General features: G+C 34.7%; 1 pseudogene; it reads right to left on the bottom strand.

Annotated features, from left to right (window-relative positions):
• Positions 1–13,530: 13,530 nt before the first annotated feature.
• Positions 13,531–15,690, bottom strand: LOC146159006 (fibrinogen C domain-containing protein 1-A-like; annotated as a pseudogene).
• Between the last annotated feature and the right edge of the window lie 3,194 nt (positions 15,691–18,884).

The following is an 18,884-nucleotide window of genomic DNA, read 5'->3' as shown; positions in this document are numbered from 1 at the left end:
GAAAGCAGTCGCACCCATCACATTGAATTATTATGTTTGTTTTTTTGTTTTGTTTGCAATAATTAAGCTACCATCGTGTAATCGTAATGTAGTAAGCTTTGAGCATCTGTAGCTTGTTTTCAGTTTCTGCCTTTCAATAATTATCACAAATGCATATTTCGCACTGTTTATCATTTTAACCGTGAAGGGTCGCGAAAAAGTTTAGGAGGTTAAAAGGGGTCGCGAGCGAAAAAGTTTGGGAAGCCCTGTTTTAAATTATAACCTGGTTAAGGATATCCTAGCCGAACACGAGTTTTGTTCCATGTCTGTCTACAAAATAAAATAAAACTTAAATAGAAGCCTTTACATAACAAAAATGCAGAGCATTATTTTAGTACTATTATAGTTTTAACTCAAAAGTAACCAACAAGCAGAAAGAATTAACAAAAGAAAGATAAGTATAGTTGAGTGTAAAACTGTCATACTGGTTTAGTCTCGTAAAAAAACACAAAAAATAGGTGCTTTTAACGTTTTTTTATTTCTAAATAGTCAGATATTGGCTTGTCGCTTTAGAAACCACCAACTTTAAGTTATAAGTAGTCTAAAAATAAATGGGAAAAATACACTGGTTTAGTCGTCTTTAAAAAGCAGATTTTTGCGTTAATTATACAGTTTTATTTATTTTTTCTCCTTTAAATAATTGAAGTATGGCTTGCGGCCTTAGAAACCACTAATTTTAATCACAAGCATTCCTAAATAGTCAGAAAACGCTGTCACTAACACCCTTCTCCATAAGGCGTAATGCAAATTTTGCGCATTTTAGGACCTTTACAAGATGGCGTTTCAGCCTTCTAATGGGCTTCAAAAACCGCTCACGCGTGCCGCTAGTTGCGCTATCCAGGTTTTATAGAGATCAGTGGTTTTAACTTCCAAGTCCAACCGCTTACCTGAAAAAGCAGAAGCCAAATGTAAACACGGAAAATATCTTGGGAATGGCTGTTTTGATCAGTTTATTTGATGTCTTTCATGACCACCAAAAGCATGATCATATTGCGTAGGTAAGAAAAGAAAATATCTAAACAATTAACATCTTAAAGGCCGATTTCCGCCATTTTTTCGCTAAAGCCATAACGCGAATGGCGATGTTTGTTACACTTTAACTTGGGAGTTTAAAAACGTGTTCGTCGCTGATCTAGAATCGTACCACAACAAACATTATTTTGGGTGAGGTTGGGTCAAGTTTTATTAAAGTATTATTGCTTACCCACTCAAACCCAGACGCTAACCCACACCCTAACTCAAATATTGTGCATTGATTTAATAATTGTTTGAACTCTGTTGTAGGATTGTAGACCAGCGCCGTTTTGACATAAAGAATACAAAATTAATTTTAGTCTATTTTATTAAATATTTTTGCTCGTTTTCTGGCAACCAGTGTAACACAAATTCGTTTAATGTCAAGTTTAGTTAACCTGTACATCATGACACATTGTGTCAAGATCTAGGGTTTGCAATGCCAAATCGAGAGGTGTGCGATTGTTTTTTGCACACCTTTTCTTTTATACCAAAATTTGACCGTTTTTAAAGTTTAAGTTTGCATGGTACTTATTCAGATATTCACACAAACATCTTTAAAAAAATAAGGTACGGATCTGCCATCGCGCGGAATATGGTTGAGTTTGTCCATATTTTTAGCAAAAAAAATTACACTGTATAACAATGCCCTTTAAAAAGTAAACAGTTTAATCTAGGACATTTTGAAATTGAAAATGTGCTTAAAATACATAACAAAACTATAAAGTATATTTGTCAACATCAAAGATACAAAGTACAAGCTCAATCAAACTATGACCCATGGAGACTATTTTACACAAATATTAAAAATCAACATTATTCTTCCTGCTCTTCGTTAGCAAATCAACCTTGCTTCATCAATCAATCTTGAATCATCTTTTAACAAAACAATTGTTTTTTCAGCTCTTCGTCTGCAAATCAGCATGTCTTTTTATTCATTCTTTTGCAAATCAGCCTTGCTACTACACCAATCAACCTCTTTTCAGTCATTTTTTTTACAAATTTATTGTTCTTTCAGCTCTTCGTCAGCAAATCCGCCTTGCTACCACAATCAACCTATTTTCAATCAATTTGTTACAAATCTATTGTTCGTTCAGCAGCTCTTCGTCAGCAAATCAACATTGCAACACCAATTAACCTGTTTTTAATCATTTTTTTACAAATCTATTGTTCTTTCAGCTCTTCGTCAGCAAATCAGCCTTGATACACCAATCAACCTCTTTTCAATCATTTTTTTACAAATCTATTGTTCTTTCAGCTCTTCGTCAGCAAATCAGCCTTGCTACACCAATCAACCTCTTTCCAATTATTTTTTTCACAAATCAATTGCGCTTTCAGCTCTTCGTCAGCAAATCCGCCTTACTACACCAATCAACCTCCAATCATTTATTACAAATTTATGGTTCTTTCAGCTATTCGTTAGCAAATCAGCCTTGCTACACCAATCAACCTCTTTTCAATCATTTTTTTTACAAATCTATAGTTCTTTCAGCTCTTCGTCAGCAAATCAGCCTTGCTCCACCAATCAACCTCTTTTCAATCATTTTTTTACAAATCTATTGTTCTTTCAGCTCTTCGTCAGCAAATCAGCCTTGCTACACCAATCAACCTCTTTTCAATCATTTTTTACAAATCTATTGTTCTTTCAGCTCTTCGTCAGCAAATCAGCCTTGCCACACCAATTAACCTCTTTTTAATCATTTTTTTACAAATCTATTGTTCTTTCAGCTCTTCGTCAGCAAATCAGCCTTGCTACACCAATCAACCTCTTTTCAATCATTTTTTTTACAAATCAATTGCTCTTTCAGCTCTCCGTCAGCAAATCCGCCTTGCTACACCAATCAATCTCCAATCATTTATTACAAATTTATTGTTCTTTCAGCTCTTCGTTTGCAAATCAGCCTTGCTACACCAATCAACCTCTTTTCAATCTTTTACAAATCAATTGCTCTTTCAGCTCTTCGTCAGCAAATCCACCTTGCTACACCAATCAACCTCTTTTCAATCATTTTTTTAGAAATCTATAGTTCTTTCAGCTCTTCGTCAGCAAATCAGCCTTGCTCCACCAATCAACCTCTTTTTAATCATTTTTTTTACAAATCAGCCTTGCTTGCTCCATCAAATCAACCCTTTTCTTTAATACAGACCATCTTCACTACAAACGAATGATCCTTATTTTTGTTCTTAAATCTACGGTTCTACAATCTAAAGTTGTAAAATCCAAAGTTGTACAAGTTCTACAATCTAAAGTTCTACATTAGATCTGCAACTGGAAGCTTTGTATTCTGTGGAATAATACTTTTTTATTGTAATACTTCTTGTTGATTTCAAATTTTGTAGTGTATACACTTTCTATGTATTGCATTTTATATTTATTTGCTTGTTGTTATTTGAAAATATACAACTGTGTCGTATCGAAAATAAAATCCAAATTACCAAAAAATGTGTTCAATTTAATACCCCTCGACAACTTTTCAGTCAGATGGTAAACAACCGGATGTTGTACAGCTGAAAGCTCTATATTCACAAGTTCAACACTCTACAATATAATAAATAAATGTTTTGTGTGTATTTTTGTTATTATACTTTTGTTTGCAATATGTCTTGTTTTATTATGTTCATCTATAATTTGAGGTGTAATTTTGTTTAGTTAATTTATTTATTTGCTGGTTGCTTACAGGGTTGCCAGATTGTAAAGGCAGCAATATACCAAACTTTGAATTAAAATATACCAAACCTATTTTTTTTTATCAAGAACCTTGAAAAATAAATGTTCGAACCTTGAATATAAAACGATGCATTGATATGAATGGAAAACTTTAGTCAAGTAATTCAAACTCATTTCCATCCTTATTTTCTAGATCAGGGTTGTCCAAAGCCTGGCCCGCCGCCTCTTCTAGAAAACTTTTAAAAATTACCGTATATCCTCGCATATAAGCCGACCCTAGAAAGACAACCTTAAAATGATAAATTTATAAAAATCTGCATATAAGTGACATAACAACCAAGTATGAATACAACGGTAAAGAGGCATTGTTATTGTTTATTACGTATAAAATTTCTGCCTCGTACGTCTTATGCTAGTTTTCAACAGTTTAGCCTAACCCTAACCGGTACAATGTAGCCTTTGAAAATGAGAAAAGTTTATCTCGAAACGTCAGGCATTTGTAAATAAAATGTTTTCTGCAATATTGGCTGTGTGCTTTATGCTGAGAATATTCTTTATAATTTCAGTTTTACTTAATCCTCCATTACATTCTATTTTATTCTTTCTTTTCAGACTTAGTGCCACATTTTTTACGATGGCTCAGAAAAGAAAAATCTCTGATGACGTAAATTCAAGGATAGTTGGGAATTGAGATTCCTGGTGAAAGAACAAAGTGGTCGAGTTTTATGTTTAATTTGTAATGAAATGATATCCGTTATGAAAGAGTACAATGTACAACGACACTACAGCACTCTTCATGTCACTGGCTATGATAAATACACTGGTGAGGCGCGGCGAGCCCTACTCAATGATCTCAAGTCAAACCTGCGTAAGCGTCAAGAAAACATGTTTCAATTAGTGAAGCCTTCGTCTTCTACAACAATTGCTTCTTATGATGTATCACTTTTGATGGCTAAATCCAAAAAGGCATTCTCTGACGGTGATCTCATTAAGCGATGTGCAACAGCTATGGGGAAGGCCATGGGCTTTAACGATGCAGCTCGTGGGTTTGAAAAAATTCCACTCTCGCATCAAACTGTTGCTAGACGTGTTGAAGAGCTTAGCAATTTCGTTCAGGAGAAGGTCATGAATCAAATTCAGCAGTGTGTTTATTTTTCTCTCGCTCTTGATGAAAGCACAGATATAAGGGATGTCAGCCAGTTGCTTGTCTTTATTAGAAGTATTGACTCACAGTTTAATGTCAGTGAGGAGTTACTCGGCTTACTCCCACTTTTTACCACTACGAAAGGATCTGATATTTATGAAGCGCTGAATTCTTTAGTGAGCAAGTATGGTGGATTTCAGAAATGCTCTTGCATCGTTACAGATGGTGCCAAATCAATGACTGGAGCTAAAAGAGGGGTTATAGGGTACTTGAGAGATGCTGGAGTCGACTGCCCAATGCTTCATTGCATTATTCATCAAGAATCGTTATCTAGTCACTGTAAACGTTTATCTAATGTGATGCGGCATGTAATGAAAATTATTAATTTCATTAGAGGCGGTAATAAAGCGCTGAGACATCGTCTATTTGTTGATTTCTTGAAAGATTTGGATACAGAATTTTCAGACGTTTCACTCCATTCTACTGTTCGTTGGCTTAGTGCTGGGAAATGTTTGCAGCAGTTCTTCAGTCTGCGTAATGAGATTCTAAACTTTTTAGAAGAACTGAATGCAGACACTGATGGGTTTAAAGGTTTATTGCAAGACGTCAACTTTCTGAAAGGTCTAGCATTTTTCACGGATATTACTCAGCATCTGAATAAGCTCAATTTTAGTTTACAGGGTAGGAATCAAACAATTGCTTCTCTGTATGGTTTCATAGATGGCTTCCGCAAAAAATGTCTCTTCAAAAGTAATCTGCAAAGTAACATTCTGATTCAATTTCCAAGTTGTGACGTTATTTCTAAAGAAATAGAGGACAATAACTTCTGCTGCTTTGTTGAAACTCTTGATACCCTGATTGAAGACTTCAACAAGCGATTTCAAGATTTCCGGCACCTTGAGAAAAACTTTAATGTATTCAATGCTCCGCTGACTATAACTATATCAGAAGCCGATGACGATTTGCAGCTTGAATTGTGTGACTTGCAAAGCTACACTGCCAATCACTCAATTTTGGCCTCTTCTTTCTGAAGAGCATTATCCTAATTTACGCCGTTTTGGATTGCACTTGCTGTCAATGTTTGGCAGTACCTACTTTTGTGAAGCAGCATTTTCCGCAATGAAGTCGATTAAATCCAAAGAGAGGAATCTACTTAAACAAACATCTCTCGAAGCCTTAACCTCAGTTGACATTGACACAAAGGAGCTGGCTTCCAAAATACAGGCACACCCATCTCACTGAATTTTAAGTAAACTGTACCGTTTTACGTACTTCCTTAAATATTTTTTACGAATAAATTTATGGTTTATTCTTATTCATACTTGTCAGTTATTTTTAAGGTTTCCTGGTCTACTGACGTTGCTCAAAATTTCCAAAACTCTCTTATTCGTAGTATTCACATCTTAGCTTCTTTAATCTATTCCCCAATATGTTTTTATGATAAATATAAAGATTTATTTACACTTGTACGTGTTTTACTTTACATCTGGTACGGTGAGACAGTGTATAAGAGGAAAAATGTCAATTGCGGCCCGCGATCTAATTTCCTTGCCGAATGCGTCCCGCGTCCCATAAAGTTTGGTCAACCCTGCTCTAAAGCATATGAATTTGTCCGTAAAAGTTTCGATTTTTCATTACCCCACCAAGCCCAGATTCGAAAATGGTACGGCAAAATAGATGCGGATCCAGGATTTACAAAACCAGCTTTTATTGCAATTAAAGAAAAGGTGAGAAACGCCCACAACAATGGTAAACAAGGTATGTGCTCCCTTATGCTTGACGAGATGTCTATTAGGAAACATATTGCTTGGGATGGTAAAAAGTTTCGTGGTTTTGTAGATCATGGAAATGATCTCTATGATGACGACTCTTTACCATATGCGAAGGATGTTCTCGTTTTAATGGTTATATGTATTAATAGTGGTTGGAAGGTGCCATGTGCATATTTTTTTGTAGATGGCTTAAGTGGTGCAGAGCGTGCAAACATCGTCAAAATATGTATTCAGCGTGTTTCATACACTGGTGCAAAGGTAGTATCTCTGACATGCGACGGTCCTTCTTGTCATTTCACTATGTCACGAGAACTCGGTGCATCTATGATACCAGGTTGCTTAACAGCAAACTTTGAACATCCCTCGAACAAAACCGAGCGGATTTATGTTCTTCTTGACGTTTGCTATATGCTTAAACTTGTGCGAAATACTTTTGCTGATTGGGGAACTTTGGTAGATGGAGATGGAGGAAAAATCAAATGGCAATACATTATTGCATTGCAAAAACTCCAACAAAATGAAGGTTTGCGTTTGGGCAACAAGCTTAAGCTGGCACACATCAAATGGCAGCAGCAAAAAATGAAGGTAAACCTTGCAGCACAGGCATTGAGTTCTAGTGTGGCTGATGCCATCCAATATTGTGCAGAGAATTTAAAACTAAAGGAATTTAAGGGATGTGCACCAACTGTCAGGTTCTTACGAATGTTTGATCGTTTATTTGACATTTTAAATTCAAGAAATCCCCTCGCCAAAGGTTTTAATAGTACACCGAAAAGCCATCGCAGACTCGCCGAATCTGTCGATCTATGATGCAAGCCAGAAAAACAACTGGCCTGCAGTGAGGTTCGAACTCACGACCTCCGGTCAAGCCGGGACCGTCGCTCTACCAACTGAGCTATGCAGGCTCAGAGAGGAGCGAGTCGAGAAACAACCATGCGCCAATACTTGCACATTCCAATACTTTGCACAGGAAGCCGTAATCGTTGGTCATAAAGCAACTTCCGAGGGGCTAGATCACAGATGTTATTAAACACATATGTTTGTGTGTGTCTTTCATTCATCCAAAGGTTTTAAGTCTGCCCTTCGGATTGCGAATAAGTTTGTATGGGATCCCTTTCTTTCAGAATGTTTTACTTACATAATGCAGTTAAAAACAACTGACAGCACTCCAATGCACATTTCCAGAAGAAAAAATGGTTTTGTTGGTTTTTTAGCCTGTATCCAGAGCACAAAAGGTTTGTTCGATAACTTAGTAGGCAGAGCCAATGCTCCACTAAGTTATTTGTTAATGTACAAGTTTAGCCAAGATCACCTAGAATTGTTTTTCAGTGCTGTCCGAACTGCTGGTGGCTGCAATAATAACCCAACAGCACAACAGTTCACAGCAGCCTTCAAGCGTCTTTTGATGAGAAGCTGTATTAAAGGTACAAATGGTAATTGCTCCAACCAGGATTCAACAACAATTCTGGATGCAATAAGCGACACCTGTAAAACAAATTATACGGAGGTAAAGTTAACTGATGTGGCATTAATTAAAAAATATGACCTCATTGAACGTCTGCCCATTTCAACAGACCATGATTACTGTGACAGTCCAAACATAAAAGTTTTATCAGAATATAAAAAAGCAGCTATTACATAAATAGCTGGGTATGTTGCAAAGATGGCAAAAAAGCAAACAACATGTTTTACCTGCTCCTTGGCACTTGGTTCCCAGAAAATGATAGCACAACCCAGTTTTTTGACATTCAAAGACAGATGAGGTCTTATGAAACCATCAGAAAGTGTAATTAGGGTGTGCTCTGACACCGAAAAATGCTTCTTAAGATTGTTGGCATGTTCTGGTGGAAAATTACCGATTAATACAGGAATTCCAGATGCCATTGCAACATCAGTATGACACAGTATTAATGCATCCCAATTATTTCCTGATTTAGATAGTCACATGTTTGACAGTACAGTGATGGATAATCATGTCTTTCAACTGATCAAAGTTGTATCGAAGTGCTACAGTAAGATAAGGCTGTACCATCTTGGAAAGAAAACCTCTGAACAAATAGTGGGAGAAAAAATAAGAAAAAAGCTAAGCAAGCTAGTTTTATTTAACAATCAATAAGTTTTATTAATCACATGTTCACTTGTTATTTTAAATTTGTACTATTTGTTTATTGCTACTGTTGTTAAATATTTTTCAATTATTGCGTTTTTTCCTTTGCTGCAAGCAACCAAGTTACTTTTAAAACCGACTGTGTCAGTCTATAGAAGTATATGCAAAAATATGGCTAACCTTCAGGACATCCAATAAAATGCATCCTTGGGTTTTTTAAATTATAACATCCATGATGCGACGTGAAAAGGTACTTCTCGCCAACTATGTGCTGCTGGCAGCAGTATATTATGTTGATCCGATGTACGGGGTAATTTTGAATGATGAGCAATATTAAAAAGGAAAAGCTAATTTACTTGAAATTGCTCTGTCTATGAAGATCATGAAGAAAGGAGAATAGATAAAAAAAAATCTATCACCAGGTGCAAATCAAACCAACAGAGATGAATCAGCAAACTTTTCACCCAGTTCAGAATATGAGGACTTTGAAAAAATTCTCAATCGGCTATAAAATATATAATGTAAAATAGTAAAAAATAAAAAATAAAGTAAAAAAAGTTAAAAAAAAATGAAGTAAAAAAAAAATGAAAAAAAAATAAAATCAAATAAAAAAAAAAAAATAAAAAAGTAAAAACTAAATCTATTAAAAATATTAAAAATTAAAAAAATACCCCCCGATAAAATATACTACCAAGTCTAGTTTTTTTTTTATTATTAATTTTTTTTATTTTTTGCAATTTTTTTTTTTTATTTAACATTTTTGTAATACTTTTTTTTTGACATTGTTTTTAATTTAATAATTATTTTTTTTATAGTTTTTTTCATTTTTTTTTTTTTAAACAGAAAAAAAAACAAGATGGCAGCCATGGGCTATCATTACACTCTTGTATTTAAAAAAAAATATTAAAAAAAAAAATATAAAAAATAAAATAAAATCTTGTAAAAATTAAAAAAAAAATTGAATAAAAAAGTAAAAAAATAACCCCCGATAAAATATACAACAACCGCACCCCCGTCTAATTTTTTTTTATTATTAATTTTTTTTAATTTTTTATATTTTTCAATTTTTTTTTTTTTTTATTCAATATTTTTGTAATATTTTTTTTTACATATTTTTAATTTAATAATTATTTTTAAAATGTTTTAATTTTTTTAATTTTTTTGTTTTTTTTTTAAACTGAAAAAAAAAAACAGGATGGCAGCCAATGGCCACCATTACACTCTTGTATTTAAAAAAAAATTAAAAAAAAAATCAAAAAAAGCATTCATTAAAAAAAGCATTAAAAAAAAAATCAAAAAATATTACAAAAAAAAAAAAAAAAAGAAAATTAAATAAAAAGAAAAAAATTATCAACAATTTGAAAAAAATATTAAATGAAAAACAAACTCGACGTGGCCCAGGACTGCCATTCCCATATAAACGCATTACGGTCGAACATGCGGCTAACCAAACTTTCAATCATCAACTGCAGGTTTATAGATACTCTTGCAAGTTCTGTCAGGTTTTACCCACGCTTGTGCGTTGCTCGTAACAACCACATTGACATCAGGGGACGTGGCGTTGTTTTTGCACAATGTGTTGACTTGAGTTGCTCACAATAATCGGAGGAGTTTGCCGGTTTTCATAATTTAAAGTTTTATTTTTTTAACAAGGACATGACTTAAAGTTGACTTGCTCTAACTTGACTGGGACTTGACTTGGGCAACTAATGACTTGGACTGGGACTTGACTTGTTATTTATTCAAAAAGACTTGACTGGGACTTAAGTTATTTTACGAATGACTTGACTGGGACTTAGGTTATTTCAAAATGACTTGTTTACAACACTGCTTTATGCTGTAGGAAGCCATGTGGCTTGTAATGCGGTGTTTGTTTAATTTATTATCCGAACCAATGTAAATGTAAACAACAACAAACTTTGCAGAGTTGGAAAGGATTGTGACGTCACTTAACTGGAGGGAAACACTTCTCATCGATGACGGATGGACGGTAAGAGGCCAACAACGCATTAACAACGCATTTGCAAAAAACGGGCATTGATTTGAATTGCATTTTGTAAGCTTTATATAATTGTTGGTTAATTTTAGGAAGTTTGAATTTTTTCTGCTAAAATGGGCCCACCAACTAGGGATGTCCGATAATATCGGATCGTAGCCGATTCCTTAATTTCTGCCAACAATTGAATCCGGGAAATTTTGATATTTTTACTCGCCGACAAAAACTTGCAAAGTTATCACCAAACCAGTTTTCACCAATTCTTGTGTTGCAGGTTTTCCAGCGAAGGTTTAACGGAAGTGTGGATTTCTATCGCAATTGGATCGAATACAAAAACGGATTTGGAGACTTTTCAGAAGTCAGTAATTAAATATAGCTTATAAAACCGAAACTAAATGTACAAAATTATTTCGAAAACATTAAAGGTATTTTATTTGAGAAAAAACAAGATTTATTAATATAAAAACTATCATATCAAGCAACAACCCAGCTGATGACAACCCAGCTGAAAAATAAATTTTGTTTTTTAATTGAACTGGCCATACGTAACGTCCACGGAAAAAAAGAGTTATAGAAACCCAATTCTAACACCTCTCAACTTGCGATCAAGTCACGTGATGCTTTCCACTCCTTGTTCGAGTTACTTTTGCCGCGTTTATCACTTTTCATGCAACGAAAACATACCTTTACTTATGCTATATATGCTAATACGAAATTTAGGCATATGGAAATATTTTTCACATTGAATTTCTTTGAGTCCAGAGAATACCGCAAATGTCGAACATTTGTGTCCACATCGAGGCAAATGCTGACTAAAGCAAAGTTGCCACTAACAATAAGAAATAAGGACAAATCTATGATAATTATCCTCTTTAAGTCTTTGGCAGAGCACGTGTTTGAGAGGGCGTCACAAAAATAGGTCGAATTAAATTGTTTAGTTTGGAAAAAAAATATTTTACTTTTATTTTTCAGTATACATATATGGCCCAAATCTACTAAATGCCTAGTGACAACAAAGGAATTGATCTGGTCGTGCTTATCGGTGTCATAAAGTCTGCTTTACCTCAGTTGAAAGAATGACAACAAACTTCAAAAGCGTGGTACATTTCATAAAACAAAACAATTTACGATCTAAACTATTACATAAAACATAGTACCAGAGGTGGTCACCCAGTCAAAGCCATATCTGTTCTTTTTCAGATGAACACCCCACAAAAGGGAATGAATAAACATCACCCAGACGCTCCGTTTCTTCCTCGCTTAAACACATATCATCATACAGTTTATGCTCATTACACCATCATATCAAATGCTCCATTCAAGTTTTATTATAACGTAATGCCATAATAGTATTAACAATTAAAAAAACTGTTAACTACGCCCAGTAAATATTAATTGATATACAACTAGGTTTAAAAAACTAATCGAGGCATCATTTCCGGGCAAGGATTAAATATAGATTTGCAAATTAATAAGACCATATATAAGGATACAAGCAAATAACAAAGGCAATAAACTTCAAAAGATGGCCAAGAAATAGTGAGTTATGCAATGTTTATTTACCTAACTTAAGTTTATTTTAAGCATTCCAAACGGTTGGTACATATAAAAAAACACATAAAAAAGCACGAGCACGAGCTACGCACAAGCGGCTGAAAAGTGCAGCAAGTGACTCCAAAGAAGCATTTCAAAAACCCGAACTTTCTCTACAACTGCTTCTGAAAGGTAGTCACTTGGCTCTCTTATTGAAGAAGTTTTAATTTTGTGAATAAAATTGTTCCACGGAGCAACTGGAGAGGAAAAATGGATAAAAAAGAAAATATTCAATCCGTAATATGAAATGAAAAGCTTTTTTAACTGTAATGATGGGTATTGTAAAGAGTCCATTAGGCTCATAATATAAATCTATTGCCTCTTCACACTTACAGCCATTTAAGAAATGCACACCAATTCAGGGATTTTTACATAGGTATAAATTAATCCCTACGTTATACATTCAAACAAACTTCTTTTAGATGGTTAGTGCATCCAAATTGTGCAACAAGTCTTGTCTTTTGGCATCACAGTTTAACATTCAGTTTTTAATTTGTCGACTCTTTCCCTGTAGGTTTGTCTTGCATATTTTTTGTCAGCAGGCTGCATTCGCAGTAATATATATGAAAAAGGTAGTATACTTTGTGTTTTTGCTTGGGAGGAATTGACAGTGTGTGCGCTTATCAGTGAGGAAAATGAAAAACCTTTTAGAACTACTTCTCTAGACAGAGTCAGTTAACCACTTGACATTGCTCGTTGAGTATATTTTGCATGAAGTGCAACTAGACGAAGATGGCTGGAGAAATAAAAAAGCGTGTAGCAAATCTTGCATAATATACTTTTTCCATATGCATATACGATTGTTGTCGTAAAAAGTGGGGATAAGCTAAAATATTCACTGTTAGTTACAAATTCATAACAATAGACTGTTAGCCACTTGACAACTAAAAAGCCGTTTCCAACGATATCAGTAATTTGTCTTTTATTTTCATTTTAGAACGAAACTACATCGTTACGTTGGAAATTTCGTAATATATTTTAAATAAAATTAATATCGTGGAAAACAGAAGCGCTTGTTTAGCTAGGAGACCTACTTAATACTTAATAGTGATGTCCGACACTTGGTGTTTCTTATGACACTATTTATTTACCAATTTTTTTTCCGTCTGACAATGTACAACTTCCATTCGAAATATTTATCAATTTTACATCACATAATAAACACGTATGTACAAGCTGTGATCAATTATAAGCAGATCAATCGCATCTAAGTTTCATTGTAGTCGCTTTAAGCGTTTCGCGAAATCCCTTCCAATCGTACCAGATGATGTTTTCTGGGTTCCGTTCATAACCTTTTTTCGATTCGTCTACCCAGTATCCGTTCAGGTGGCTTCCCAACATATCCTCGAACCACCAAGCCCCGTGTAGGAGTTTGGCGAAATTTGGGTACGTACTAAACACAACAAGATGCTATTTAAAACACAACAAGATGCTATCTAAAACGAATATTCTTTAAATTGGAACTTATCAGTCGGTAATTAAACGTTGGTAAAGTTAAAATATGATAGCGTCTTATATAATTTGACGCTAAATTTGAAAAATAAAACCAGTCTACGTTGACAATATTAGATTGCAGTATGTTTAGTAACGAAGAAAACCAACTTGTAAATCGAAAGAAATATACGCTCAAACAGTTTTATTGCATAGTAATTAAACCTTGGAAAGAAACCCATCAGTTATATAATGAGATTGAAAAATTCAACTCTTACTCGTGTCTTTAAATTTAAATATTGACTTACTATCTGCTGTCGACGTGTTCTGCGGTGGAGAATTGCTTTCTGTTGTGTGGCCCCAAACTGTCACCAGCTGTACCACTGTACCCAGCTACCAGTAGTGTGTAGTTGCTAAGCTCTTGCATCACATTGAATAAACTGGACAAAACGTAGTGTGGGTTGTAGCGTATGTATTTTATTCCAATCCCAACATTTTAGGCAAAAAATACCACGGGACCCGCAAAATTTTAGCAAATTGGTTATAATTGTACCATCTCATGGGAATCTTTGTAGTTATATGGACTTATCAAGTTTTTAAATATAACTCATTACGCACGTGAAGCGTTTAACGTGGTAAATGCGACGAGCCTTGACGAAAAACACTGACCAATCTGAAAACCTTCCACGGTGCTATTCAGATCAAACAAGGAACGATATAATAACAGCTTCCCATTTTACCAACTTACCTGTATTTTGCGAATGCATGGGCATCGTTGAAATCGTACAAATCAACGCGAAGCCGACATTGCTTTCCATATGTTAGCATGTGGATTCTTTCCAAGCCTGTGCATTATTAAGACATTTAACTTCAGATGTGAAAAGCGCGGATTGCGTACAGTGTTGGCTGTTTTAGTAGGTTAAATTATTGTTGCGTGTGCGACAGTGTGACATTCTGGATACATTTGATTTTATGTTGATTTTTTGCAATTGTACGAAAGTTTGATTTTAGAACTTATTTTACTTAAGCTGCTCACATACCCAGCCAAAATTCGCCGGAAAATTCTCCAAATCCGTTTTTGTATTCGGTTCAGTTGCGATAGAAACTCACACTTCCGTTAAACCTTCGCTGGAAAACCTGCAAAACAAGAATAGGTAGAAACTTGGTTTGGTGATACCTTTGCAGAGTTTTGTTGAAGATTGAAAAGATTTAAGTTCCATGTGTGAGCAATTGTTGGGTGTTGTGTCACATGTTAGTTTGGTATCGGATCGTTAACGATACCACAGTTATATCGGACAAAACTGATACTAAAATCGGGTGACGACTTCGATGCGGTGTTGGCGAAGAAGTTGATGGATCCCTTAACATAAAACATTTAAAACTCCCAAACACATTTATTTAGATGCTACAGCTTTTATCCCAATAACTTTCCGTTTCGGCTTACCTATCTTCGTCGGAGTTGGAAACTATGTTAATTGCAAATTCCGCACAAAAATCAATAAAACAATAGAAATACTTCCAGCGAATCTAAAAGCACTTTAATAAGCATTTCAATCCACGATATATTACATAAAAATCTCTGTAATGTAAACTAAGAAGTGTTAACACCTTCTGCATCAGACACACAGTAACATTATTATCTTTTTAAATAGTTTTCGTCAATACTTTCATCTCTTTCCGGCGGAATATTCCCTCTTAAAATTTGCTCGACACGCAAACGCTTTGTATGTAATGTATTTAGTTCAAATATGATCTTACCGTCCATCCATCTTCGCAATAAGCTTCCTCTCCACAAGGAAGTGTCGTCCTCCCGTTGGATGAAGAGTTGGTGCAACTTGCCGGCAAAATTACCTCCACAACATTACCGCATTGCTTTGCATTACAAACCACACAGAATACCAAGGTGCCGATAACTTTAAACAACATTGTTTGCTATAAAATAAAGTATTTTCTTGTTAGATGTTGGACAAGTATTTATGATACAGCTTAGTCGCAGTTCAATAAAATTTGTTTTTCATTTCTTGTTTTTTGCGAAACTGAACTTTGGTCGCGGCAGTTTAGGACGGCGTCTAATTAACCGGCTCGCATTGTAGCAAGTTGCACATTCTGTGCGTTCAACTTTACTGATGACGTAACGGAAATGACGAGACCTTGCAAGAACTGAACACCAAAAGACAAAAATACAGACTATTTGTAGAACTGCACGAATTAGACAAAACTAGAATTAGAGCACACAAGCAATTTTAAAATTTAATTTAGGATTAGCCTCATTTTGCTCTAATTTACTTAATAAGAAAACTGACAATATCACACCTTTGGAGCTGTCAATTAACTGTTTTTCTGACAAACGATAAAGCATTTACCTAACTTATAATGCTTACTGGTTAAATTTACTTAAAACACAGGTTATGTTAAAATCAAGCAAACCTTGATTTCACTTCGCACATTTGTTGGAAGCATAACTCTGACTGTGACTTAAACATAACGAACGCCATTTACGGAAACCTTTTAAAATTTTCTTGACAATCGTCTGGCAACAAAGTCTGTCACGATTTACTAATTGCATTGTGACTTTGCATAATGGACTTCACTTGCAAAGTATTTGGCTTTTATGGTGGGTATAGAAAACATCAAAATAAACCGTGAACAATGGGTGGAATGGGGGAATTTATTAGGAAGTTGGGGCTGGGCTTATATGTAAAGGATAGCGTATATATCACAACTTATGGTTAAACTGTAAAACCCTATATTACAAATATATATAGTTTTTTACAATATAATTTTTTACCTATATAATTTTTTTACAAAAACATTTGAAGTGAGGAAGGTTTATAAGGGTTTCGAAGATTATTAAAAAAATTAAAAACCTAACTATTTTATATTTTTATCAAGAGAGATAAACTATGATGACACCCCAGCTGAATAAATAAAGTTTGTTTTTTTAATGAACTGGTGATGCGTAACGTCCACGAAAAAAAGGCAAAACATTATTAAATTGCTTTCGTTTTAGCTGTTAATAATAATTTCGAAATAACTGGATAAATAGCATGAATTGCAAAGCCAAGCATGTTAGCATCGTAAACTTAAGATATTTTATCAACTTATTGCAGTTAAACTATAGCACAAATTCCACATACCAAGAATGTACATTAGGGCTAATTTATCAGTTAAATAGTGCTTATGAAAATTCTGGGTATCCCAAACTTTTTTTAATATTATGCATTTGGTGTAAGTATAACTGGTTTTGATATGATGTTTGTTGTACACACATAAGGTTGTTTATTATATTTGACCAGGTTGCCTTGAAGGTAGTGCCTATTTGCTCGGCTACGAATACGCCTTTCAATTTCCTTTATTTTCATGATTTTTCCCCGATTATGTTTGAATTACCTGGTTAGCCGGGTAAATAGCTTCAGAAAGTGTATATTGTCTATTTGGCCGGCTCATCGGTAACCATAAACTTATCAGTAATATTACATCGATTTGAGTTAAGGTTAGTTTTACAGTTCAGGTGGTGGTAAATTTGAGTTTGACGTTCAGAGTTCTGCATTGTTTCTAAGATTTTAATGATTTATAATCTATTTAAATTACTTTGTTAGCCGGGCAAATAGTGAATGGGCACATGCTATTCTATTTACCCGGCTAACAAAGTAAGTCGCTCGGGACGCATACACTCATTGGTGATTATGCATCGATTTAAACTGCTTTTGTCTACGTAGACAGCCATTTCCATATTTTTTGGCTTGTTATTTACTTTGCACGAAACATATTGGTAGATATATTAATGACTGTAACTTGCACCTTATGAAGTTGTGACGTCATATAGCACAACAAGTAACTTTGTTACGTCACACTTAGTTTTACAAGGATTTTATTGCAAAAAAAAGCTGAGAAAAACACTGTACGGAAGACATTTTTTCAATTACTATTACGAATTTTGTCAATATCTCAGAAGTCATATGGTTAAAACAGACCAGACGCGCGCATGATAACAGTTTATTTAGATCCCTGACATATTTTTAAAATATCGTAACATTGATGGTCGTTCGTAGTTAAACACTTTTGTAAAGGTCATTTAATTCCTCGTTGCTCCTAACAACGCTTTTTTATAGAAGTGAAATTGAATGAACTCTCATTAAGGAAATTGTAATTTATGAATAATTTAGAAAGGAAATGTTTTCCCAATCACAAATAACGTTTCGTGGCTAACTGTGCAGCATTGGTTGTAAACTCGCCGCAGACTAGTTATACAAACAGGATGCAACAAGCATTGGGGTATGATTGTTTCTCAATTTGCTCCCCTCTGAGCCTGGGTCAGTTGGACACAGTATGGCCGAGGTCGTGAGTTCGAACCTCACCACAGGCTAGTTTTACCAACAGTATGCAGCAGGCAACGGTGCTATGGTTGTGTTTCTCTGCTTGCTCTTTTCTGAGCCTGTGTAGCTCAGTTGGTAGAGCGATGGTCATTTTATTACCCGAAGTCGTTAGTTCGAATCTCACTATAGACTAGTCGTACCTGCAGGATGCAGCAGGCAACAGTGCTGTGGTTGTTTATCGACTTGCTTTACATCTTACGATTGAGCCTGTACAGCGCTCGGTAAATACGCTGTTTAAAAACGAAACATACGAACAGCGCCAACCGTGGTTATATGAAAATCATTTTATTTTCACAAGGTGGCGCTGCTGCCATGTAGTTTTTACCGAATTCTAACATAGCCCTAGGGCAAACGATTTTATTGGGCGATGGTCTGTCTCCGTTTGCTTACAAAAGGAAAATTACCTTTCAAATAACTTAACGGATTTAGAAATATGTTTTAATGCGAAAAAATAATGAAAATGAAACAAAATAATAGTTTTAAATGTTATCGTACAACATGGATGGCAAAACTGTGATTGTATAATATCGTATCATAATAAAGTTTTATTGTTTGGCAGCAATTCAAACGCAAAAGCAACCGCTTAAGTCACACGCCATTCGACCGAGTAAAATAATTAAAAAATATGTTGTGCCGTACTACAAAACCTATATAAGAGCTGAAAGTTTTAACAGGGTTTATTTACATTTGTACATGGCGGCTTGAAACGACAAGAATGCTCTGAGTACTGTCCAAAACTTGTTG

This window comes from Ascidiella aspersa, chromosome 3 (genome assembly GCF_963924565.1).
Source record: "Ascidiella aspersa chromosome 3, kaAscAspe10.2, whole genome shotgun sequence".
NCBI classification, from domain to species: Eukaryota; Metazoa; Chordata; class Ascidiacea; order Phlebobranchia; family Ascidiidae; genus Ascidiella; species Ascidiella aspersa.
Note: the sequence above shows the minus strand (reverse complement) of the source record. Positions and strands in the feature narration are given on the sequence as shown.